The following is an 11067-nucleotide window of genomic DNA, read 5'->3' as shown; positions in this document are numbered from 1 at the left end:
GTTTTTAGTGCATGAATCTGAATTGAACAACCTGATAATGCTCACTCTGGTTATTGTTATCTGGTTGCTCACTACGTGCTCTTGCGCGCCGAATCCAATCAATTAAAAATGAAAACTGTTGCCAGCGCGAGAAAAGAAATATCATCGGTTTTATTGATACATACGTACGTATTAGCGTTTTATATGATAAGATAGATTTGTTTAACAGAAGCTTAAAAAAAATTTACAAACTCTTATTAGCGTCCTCCATGTTCCCATAACAAATCAATACCTCTGGGGGTACCGATCCAGGAGTTTCCTTGTCTTCTGGAATGGTTCAAAATTACAAGGCTACGGCGTTGAACATTAGTAGTCGTAAACCCAAAAATTGGGTCGGCTGTTCAGCGGCGGTCATAAAATAAAATAAAATAAAAACTCTTATTAGCCCCAATGAAACTTTATTAATTTTGGTAACGGGTACTATTTGAAACAAAAAATTAAGCTATGTACTAAAAAGCAAAATTAATCGAGAATCACCATATCATTTTTGCCGCCAATGATGTTCAATTAAACGCCGCTGATACTTAATTAATTTTGGTACTAAACACTTCTGGTTTTAAGATAATTGGTACAATCTCAATCGATGCATCAATAATATGTAGTTTTAATTTAGATACTGCGTAAAGTTGTTTTTACTGCCCTTTAAAAAGAAAAAAAATCGAAAGCAAAGGAAAAAATCGCTTGATTGTGGTACTCGCTTGATTGGGAATTGTGCTACCGGAAAAAATCGCTTGATTGTATTAAATTTTTAATACAATGAATTAGCCTCTATCAACAGCAGCATACCCTATGAGCGTGTTTTCTCTTAGTCTAATCACGTAAAGTCACATGAGAGGACGAAATTATAAGTAGAAAAGATCGGAATTATTTAGCTTTGTTTATTGCGTTGGCATATGTCTTTGAGTTTTGTGCATCATTTCATTGTGTTGTAAAGTGCTGATAATATATAGTAATACATAAAATGTATGTACAAACCCAGATGTCCTTGGTTCGAATCCTGCGGGCAGCTAACTGACTTTTCACACATTGCTCCTCCTAACCTTTTTTGAGGCTATGCATTTTGCTGAAAAATCTATATGTGCTGTTTCAATTTTGAATGCATAGAGTTTTAAAATTCAACTATAATTTTCTTCGGAGTTATTTTGAGAAACCATTTTATATAGTGCAACCGTAAAAATCAGAAATACGATTAAAATCTTTACTTTACTTATTTTAAATTCTTATGATATCGAAAACTTTTATGATTTCGGAAAACAATTAACCATAATTAGTTTCAGCTCACAACAAATACAAATATTTGTCGGTATAACATAATTAATAAATTCTAATAATTAACTTCTGTTAATGGAAATTCGTTACACGTAATTAACTTAATATTTACATCATTAAGAATGGCTATGTATCTTACGTCTTTTCAATTTAGTTTCTGTAAAAACAATTGCTACGGCTCAAAATAAAATAAAATTTTTCTTTAATGCTATTTTCTTATCTGAACTGTTCCGACTTAATACCATTAATTTCATTCCGTTTCTGTAACTTATTTAAAAGCGTTCAGAATTCTTTCATCTGGAACTTTTGTCACGTAGAGCACGAAAAAAGTAATTAAATTCTTTATTCACTCCTTATGCTAAAGTTAAGAATCCATCGACCGTGGAATCGTTCGTAATGTCTAAAAGAGAAAAACGACTTAATCGGAAATAACTAAAAGGAATACCTTTCTACACTAATTGAAATGGATTTCTAAGTCTGGCCTTGAATTTTTTTAAAAGAATTTCGCTCTTGAGAATTCAAAAAGATGTGAAAGTCATTGAAATGAAACATTTTTACAGAGAAACACAAAACGATAATTTCGTTTTGCATAATTTAATGCATGCTGCAATTTAAAACGTACGAGTGTCACGTGTTATCACTAAGGATATGGTTTTACAAGACAGAAAGTGGCTTAAAAATGCATAATTAAGCATAATTTTTCTCCCTATAGGACAATTTCAAATATTTACAGAAAAATTTCAGAATGATACTGCATTTCAAAAGTGCATTAAAAAAAGATCAATATGAGGAAAAAAATTTACTTAAATTCGTATTAAAGAAAATGATTTAGTTTACCTCTGTATTTATTTTTTTTAAAAATTGCATTTACTACTTCCATTCATTGAATTCATAATAACGAGATATTTCATCTCTTGTTTTATATTTTTTTAAACTCTTTTAATTAAAACTTTAGTTTTGCTGTTTAACGTCACCCCTGGGATACTCTGATGAGCTATTGGCGACGGTCTGTGATTCCTTCTTTATGATGATTCGAAGACAGTACAAGTCCGTGTACTATACAACAATTTAGATAGGGCTCAATGTGGCAGCTATCACCCGGTCTCCACACTACGCTCCCCAACAGCCCATCCATTAATGGACTCTTCTGATTCTAAATTTGCTCGAAACATTACATTAGAATAGATTCCCAACAGCTGTGACACAATCGGAAAAATGATAATCCGATCTGACAGTCAACCTTTAACTCGAGCAATCAATTCCCAAACTCTGGTAAGCATAATTTCGATCCACCATGCCGATTAGCCAGCTTCATCATAAATGATATTCCAAAGAAATAAGTTAATGCTTAAAACTAGAAACTTATACTAAAAATGGGAGCAAATTTATTTTAAAATGAATTTTTGAATTTAATTAAATCATTATCCAAAACTGCCACCAAAATTATTTTCTGAAATTTTAGATTTTGTAATTTAGTATAAATTATTACCGCATACTTTAATTTTACATTTATGCAAAGATATTAAACATTACATTTAAGTACCGTAGCATCTCTCTTGAATATTCAATAAAAAAAATATCAAAATGTTCGTACAGATTAAAACAAAATTAAGTTCATAGATTCCTTCAGAATTAATTTACCAAGTGCACGTGATCTTATCATGATTTGGATTTTCCTCTAACTACCACGCCTACGGGAAATATAACCGGAAATTACACAAATTCGTTCATTACCGGTCAGTCCCTCATTTCTTTTTATTGTTTTCGTATGCAAGCTATATAGAAGCTATATTTGAATCTGAGGTTCAATTCTAACCACGTCTGAACCTGACTTCCATCATAATTTAACCCTCCGCACAAATTACGTAAAAAAGTAATACAAAATAAATTGTTCTTCTTTAAAAACAACTTTTTATCACATTTAATCACTGTAACTTTGAGAAGAGATCCAGTATGCGAGGTCTATTTAAAAGCATCGAGCGTAATTTCTATTGGTAAAATAAAAATTAAGCTTAGAGTATGGGCTTAGTAGCTATTAATAGATATACCCTAGTACGCTTACTAATTTTTTTTCATGGTCATTGGTGAACCTGGTTTGAATCCCAGCGATGGCTGGTCGACACGAATTCCGCATCCGACTTGCACCGACCAAGGTGCTGACATAAAATATACTCAGTAGTAGACGGATCATGGGTTAGAGTCCCCTTTCCGTCAGGCTATCCGTGAAAGGTTTTCGTGCTTTTGTCCTTCAGGTAACGCAAATACGGGTTGGTTCATCAATAAGTCCTCAACGAAGACTAATTTCTCTCAATACTTGATCCAGGAATTCCCTTGTTTTCTGGATTGGGTTTAAAATTACAAGGCTACGGAGTTGAACATTAGCAGTCGGTAACCCAAACAATTGGGACGGCTGTTCAACCACGATTATGAAATAAAATAACAGTCTTTAATAACTGTTACAAACACATACAAACTATAAAATAGCAAATGTATTTTCTAAGTAGAGTTTGTTTTTTCCAAATGGCGAAAGAGCCTTCGCAGAAGAATCCTATATATTCTTTTTGAAAATTAGCTTAAAAGCACAGTATAAAGATACGTGATACTTTACCTAATAGTTTTTAATAGCTGTTACAAACTCACAAAAGCTAGATAAATTATTTTCTAAGGAGAATTTGGTTTTTCCAGATGGCGAAAGAGCCTTTGCAGAAGAGTCCTATATATTCATTTTGAAAATTAGCATAAAAAGCACAGTACAAAGATACATGATATTTTACCTAATAGTTTTGAATAACTGATACAAATTCACAAAAGCTATAAAAGTAGCAAAATTATTCTCTAAGGAAGATTTTTTTTTTCCAGATGGCGAAAGAGCCATCGCAGAAGAGTCCTATATATTCATTTTGAAAATTAACATAAAAGCACAGTATAAAGATACATAACACTTTACCTAATAGTTTTTAATAGCTGTTACAAACTCACAAAAGCTGTGAAAGTAGCAAAATTATTCTGTAATGCGCATTATTTCAGACGACGAGAATCTTTGCAGAACAGCCTTTAGAAATTTCTAAAAAATTAATTCTATGTAATAATTTTTTCTAAACTTTGTAAAATTTCAACTGTATATAAACTTTTAAATGCTGTTTGTAATGTAAATGCAGTTGATTTTTGGAATTAATATTTATTAAAAACTTACGCTTTTTTAACTATTTTTTTGTTTTATACATTTTAAAAGGTAAAATTCCATTTTAGAGGGTTCAACTACTAAATTAAAATAAACATTTGCTTATTTAATTACTTTAGATATGTATTTACTCGTTTACATTTCCATTTCAGAGAGTAAACACTGACAAACCTTTTAAAATTATCGCATTAAAAACGCAATTTCTAATCCTTTTAAGATGCTGCATAAATATTTCTTTACTTAGAAAGTTTTATAATTAAATAACTAATTTTCTGAATAATTAACTGTTTCAAATGATAAAAGTCATTTAAATAAATTCCAAAATAATATTTATGTAAGGCTTATCATCTCAAGGAAATAAATTAATTCTTACCGTTTTAATTTGCATTTGTACAATACGATATTAAAGTAAATGGTAATATATAAAAAAAATAATAATAACTATTTCCCTAAATGCTTGTTGGTTGTTACAAATTCTTAAAACATTGTTTTAATTTCCTTTTTTTAAAAAAAATTAGATCATTATAAATTAATAATATCTTGCATTTAAAATTGTTTGCTTAGAAGTTTATTTTAACTTATCATTCTTCTCAGCCTCTAAATCCATATATGGCAGTACTTTTACTTTCGTTACTTGTACCGCCGGTACAAGTAAAAAGTACGTACTTTTACTTGTACTTCGTTACTTTTTAAATTTAGTACTTTTGCTTGTACTTTCGTTACTTTTTTAGGGAAAAAGTACAAGTATTTGTAACGGAAATGTCGAATTAAATCGTTACTTTTTTCTAAAATTCGGTAAGCTTTCTAAAAAAAAAATTTTTTTTAAAAAATGTTTATGTTTTTTTAATTTATAAAATTAATGCGCAACATACTCGTATATGCATTCACAGCTAACTTCGTGTTTAAGTACCTTGACCTTTGAAAATTGTCATTCCTGAAAGGGAAAAGACGGCTCTTTTGAAGAAGAGCTTCATAGTAACATTATTAAAACAACAGTTTGTAAACCTTTAAACAAAACTCTTTTAGATGGCGTGCGCGAAAGATTTCAAGAAGTGAAATCGCAGGACGATTTATTGTTTGCTGCAGGTCTGGTACCTTGAATCAAATTTAATTGGTTGGAAGAAAAAGCTAAGGAGGAGGCTACAAAAAAATTGGAAAGAATTATCCAAGCTGAACACCTTGCTATCACTAATAACGTAACCGAAAAAAACCCAGGGATTTTAAATTTTCTAAAGCTGAAAACATCATGCCAATCACCAGCGACAGAAGAATTTATGGCATACATGAACTCACATGTCGAAACCGAAACCATATCAATTTTGAATCGATATCCAATCGTAAAAAAATTATATGTGAAATATAATACTGCAGTACCTTCTAGTGCTCCCGTGGAGCGCTTATTCAGCCTGGCTAAGCACGTTCTGAGAAATTCTCGCATCAAACTCAGTGACACCACTTTCGAAATGCAATTATTTTGCAAAATGAATAAAAATATTAATTAGCAAGTTATTTTCATTCATTTTCGAGTTTTTTGCATTTATTCAATGCATTTTAAATAAAAAATGTTGGATTTTGTTATTACGTTTTTAAATTTTCTTTTTGAACTCACTAATAATACATTGTCTTAATAAATTTTTTAATAAATACATTTTTAACTAGTATATTTTTTACTAAAATTATGTTTATGTCCGACCTTGTCAAACAACGCCCAGTCAAATCTCTAAGAACTTCAGAACTATTTGTGCTATTGAAAACTATTATAATTACTATTTTAACTCTTGAAAACTCGAAGGTATTAATTTAGCCACTGATACTAAAATTCGTGTGCAAATTTTAAATATTCTGGTAGGCAGAAATGTTCGGAAAATGATTTTCTCGCATGACTTCAGCATTAGCCATTGTTACAAATAAAACTGTAGACTGTTCTGTTTCAACTTATACTGCACATTCAATTATTTTTTACTAGCTCACAGATCACAAAGCTATCTGAAACCCCGTGTTTGCTTTGTTTATGTTTGTGCTTTTAAAATGCGTTTCTATAGAGTAGAACAATTTTAAACCAATGGTAATTTAAATAAATAAAAATAATAAACTGAAAATTAAAATCAATTGATAAAATTTCTTTTTCGTGAAAATCCATAAAAAGTTTGACAATAAAATTATATTTGATTTCAAAATTATATTATGCGATTATATTATAAAATTATATTATGCGATTATATTATAAAATTATATTATAATATTATATTAAAATTATAAAATTATATTAAAAATAAATTAATGTCCATAACTTTCAAAATTAAAAATAATAAAATAAATAACAACAATTTTGCAAAAACATTAAAGAACATAATAATATTATTCAATAAAATTTGGATTACTTTGAATTTTTGATTTCCTAGAAATGTACTTTTAAATCGTTACTTTTTTTGTTTAGTACTTGTACTTTGACCTGTACTTTTTACTCGTTACTTTTTAAAATAAGAACTTTTTACTTTTTACTCGTAAATACTTGTACTTTTACTCGTTACTTTTTAAAAGTAACGTTGCCATATATGTCTAAATCTCATTAAACTTACCAATATTTTTTGTCAAAAGGATTTTAAAAATTTAGTTAATATATTGTTTGAAGCTAGCTAACGTGTTAGGATTAGACAAGGGTTTGAAGAATTAGAATGTTTAAATACATTATTTGTATTGTATGGTTAGCTTGGTTAAAGTTTATATGATGTACACGATAATTTTAAAAGTTGATTAAGCTAGTCACCAAAAACGGCTAATTTGCTATAAATTCTTTAATTATTATTTAATGTAATTTAAATTTAATATGCTATATGGACAAATATATCACATTAAATTTAATATGCCTTTAATGTACTGAGAATTTAGAATTTTCATTCTAAAATTATGGTAACAATAACCGGCAGAAGTCGGTCTTTCCAATTAACTGTAAAATTTACCGTAAATAACATTTTTTACCTTTACGATTTTGAAACCGTTTACAACTGGTAGGGTTAAAACACCATGAATACAAAACCATACAGTTGTTTAACCATTTTCAACTGCAAGGTTTCAAAACCATAAAGAAGAAATTCAACTGGACATTGGAGGTGGTTTAGCAGCTTCCTGGTGCTGCCATCTATGTGTGAATGAGAGTATCGTTCGCTAATAGTCACGGATCACAAATTGAGGAGTGCAGACACTAGAAACTCGTCATGTATTGAAGGGAATGGAGGAAATATTGTGGTGTCAAAGCTGGAACTCGAACCCGCTTACTGTCGATCATGAGATTGACATATTAGTCCTCCCGGGATTCATTAGGTGGGGGACAGCAGTCACTAAACGGTTTTCTCACAGTTAACAATTAGAATAACATTTTATTTTCGGTTATACGAATGTTTTGTTTGAATATGGTAAAATAACAATTAAATAAATTATTATTTAACGACACTTTCCGAGAAATTTCTAACAGTGTATACTACTATGCAAAAATGATCAATAGAAATCAATAAAAAAATGTATTGATCTGTACAGGGAAATGGAACACTGATATCAGTAGAGTAGATCAGTACAATGGACTGGTCATGATATATTGATATCAGTGTATTAATAGAATACCTATTGATAAAATATTGATTAATATATTGAATAAATATTGATAGATGTATTGATAGAATACCTAACTGATCAGCATCTATTGATACAAGTACCTCAATGATGTCAGTAAACATCAGTTGAAGTGTGAAATACAGACAAGTATAAGCCAATAGAGTACCTACTGATCAATATCTATTGATACCAATACACTGCTGATATCAGTTGAAGTATCAATAGAAACAAGTACAGACCAATGAAATTCTATTGATCAATATCTATTGATACCAATGCACTACTGATGTCAGTAGACATCAGTTGAAATGTTAATCGAAACAAGTACAGACCAATAGAATTCTATTGATACCAATAAATGTTTTTATTGATTTCTATTGATCATTTTTTATAGAGTAATTTCAATACTTATTTTAATATTACCTTTAATGCTTATTTTTCATAGTATCTTCCCTATCATGTATGAATGCTAAATTAGATAGAAGTGACCAAATTAAGAACATTTTTTTTCTTACCGAAACGAAAGAAATTATTTTATAAAGTTTATAATAATCATCAAAGCTGATAAACACATGATAAAGAAAAACTTGCTTTCATGTACAAGATGTAAATTTAAAACGACTTTCTCATACAAAGAATACAAACAACATACACTTCTTCTCAATCCTTAAAATGATTTATTATTATAATCGAACTGCCATCTACTATAGCTTGCTTAAAATATCTGGAACGTTTGTTATTTAACCCCCAAAACCCACTATACGTGCCACTTTGTAAAAGAAATAACATCTTATTCCGCGTTACTCCATGCGTGCAAAATGTATGAAAATAAAATTTTCACAATATTTTTTCTTCCACTTCACTGAAAAGGTCTGTTCGAAAAAAAAGTTCTATATATATATACCTGACACATAAGAGTTATGTGGGTGAAATATTTGGCGAATATTGGTTGCTTGCTTCATATTTTATGTATTCTCCCCGCCCGAAAATTTCCAGTTGAATATAAACAAACTTACGGGTTGTCAATGTAGAGTGTGACTTTGTTCCGACCGATTGATGATATTTTATTTACATTTACGTCAGTTCTGAGCACCGGTGAAAAATTTCCGTTTCTAGGAATTGGAAAGAAAAATAGTTTTGAGAACACTACATGTTTATATTGTGTGATGAAGTGCTAACTTTTTGATGCAGAGTTTCATTAAACATATTTTTTTATTCTTTTATCTTTTTTTTTGGGTTAATTGGGTATAATATAGCCTACGTCACAGGTTGTGTTGTTCCTACTAAATTTAACCCATGAACGGCATTTTCTGCGAGCCTAACTTCAAGTCACAAATAAACAAACGAAGTGTTCGATCGTTTAAATAGCTGCTCGCCAGATTTTATTGCATTATAAAGAAAAGTTATTGAAACTAAATACAACTAAATAAACAACAACAACAACAAATAACAACAACTAATAATAACAATAACTAAATAAACAACAACTAAATTCCATTCGTTTAGCATTGCGTCATATGTTGTTCCTACTAAATCGAAGTAGTTGTGTTTTTCTCATATTATACCCAATTAAGAGCAAAATAACTATAAAAAATATCATATTTAGCAATTTATTAATTTATGGCTATGAAGCACAACACAGCCCAGATAGGTTTATTTTCACTCAGCAAAAACCTTTTAATGTAAACCTAAAAAGGTTTGTTTTGCGGTTTACGTGCAAACCTTTTAACCTTAAAACGAGATCTGTGACAATCTTCTATATTCTACCTTAATCTAAAACCTTGGAAAACAACCTTCTATATGGGTCATTCTCACAAAAACAGTCATTTTCCTGTCCCCAGTATATTTTATGTTTGTTTTACAGCTTACGAAAAAAAAATTCAGGGAAAGTGTCCTTCAGAATGCAAGCTAACAAAAGAATAAAAATAAAATTATCAATTTTTATTTTTTTATTTATTTCAGGTAATTAAAATATACCAATATGTCATTCCCTCTCTTGTCCTCACTGTTGATTTAAAAAAGGAAAAAAATTGTTTCTGAAATAAAAAATTTTTTTTTACAAATTCGTGTTTTTTATTTCAGAATACTGAAATATAGAATTCAGAAAATCAATTTTAAATTTAATTTCTGATAAAAATATTAACACAGCACTATTTTAAACTTTGTCCCCAGTGTTTCGCGTCATTCCCTCACAACAATGTTCTTATCACCTGCAATCTTCTTAGAATAAAAATATTTTAATAAAAACTTCAGAAGTTAACAACTGGCATCATAGAACAAAATTGCAGTATGTTTCCATCTTCAACTTAAAGAAGCTTTGCTGTGGAATAAATTTGAATGAATCAAACCAGGTAAAATTTTTTACATTTGTCATTCCCTCATGTCATTTTTTAGAGTAAAATAAAATACAACTTCATCGAGAAAGTGGATAATTATATGTTGCTTTCTTGTATGAATATAATTGTATGTGATTGACTTCAGAAATTAATTAGGCCTAACTGTTATTTTTAAATTTTATTGAATTCGTCATTCCCTCACTAGTGTATAAAGTGAGGGAATGACGCTGAAGTGAGGGAATGATTCAAGATGAGTATATTATTAAATTTTTTTTTGTTCAATCGTGCCAGCCAATTTTATTTCCCAAACCTGTAAAAACTATTAAATATATAAGACTAAATTATAATAAATATTAGATATACTTAGTATGTTATCATTTTCAAACTTTAGGTAGATGTAACTTAGATAAAAACATGTATTAAAATAAAATATCATTCCCTCACTATTAGTGTCATTCCCTCACTTTTTAAATAGTGAAAATAATTAATTTACTTATTAATTAATTTGAAAAATAAATTTAAAAATTAATAAATTAATTTATTAAAGTAATTAATTTATTTATTAAATTAATTAATTAATTATTATAAATGAATTAATTATAAATTAATTATTTAAAAAATTAATTAATTTAA

Source organism: Parasteatoda tepidariorum, chromosome 8 (genome assembly GCF_043381705.1).
Source record: "Parasteatoda tepidariorum isolate YZ-2023 chromosome 8, CAS_Ptep_4.0, whole genome shotgun sequence".
Classification (NCBI taxonomy): Eukaryota; Metazoa; Arthropoda; class Arachnida; order Araneae; family Theridiidae; genus Parasteatoda; species Parasteatoda tepidariorum.
Note: the sequence above shows the minus strand (reverse complement) of the source record.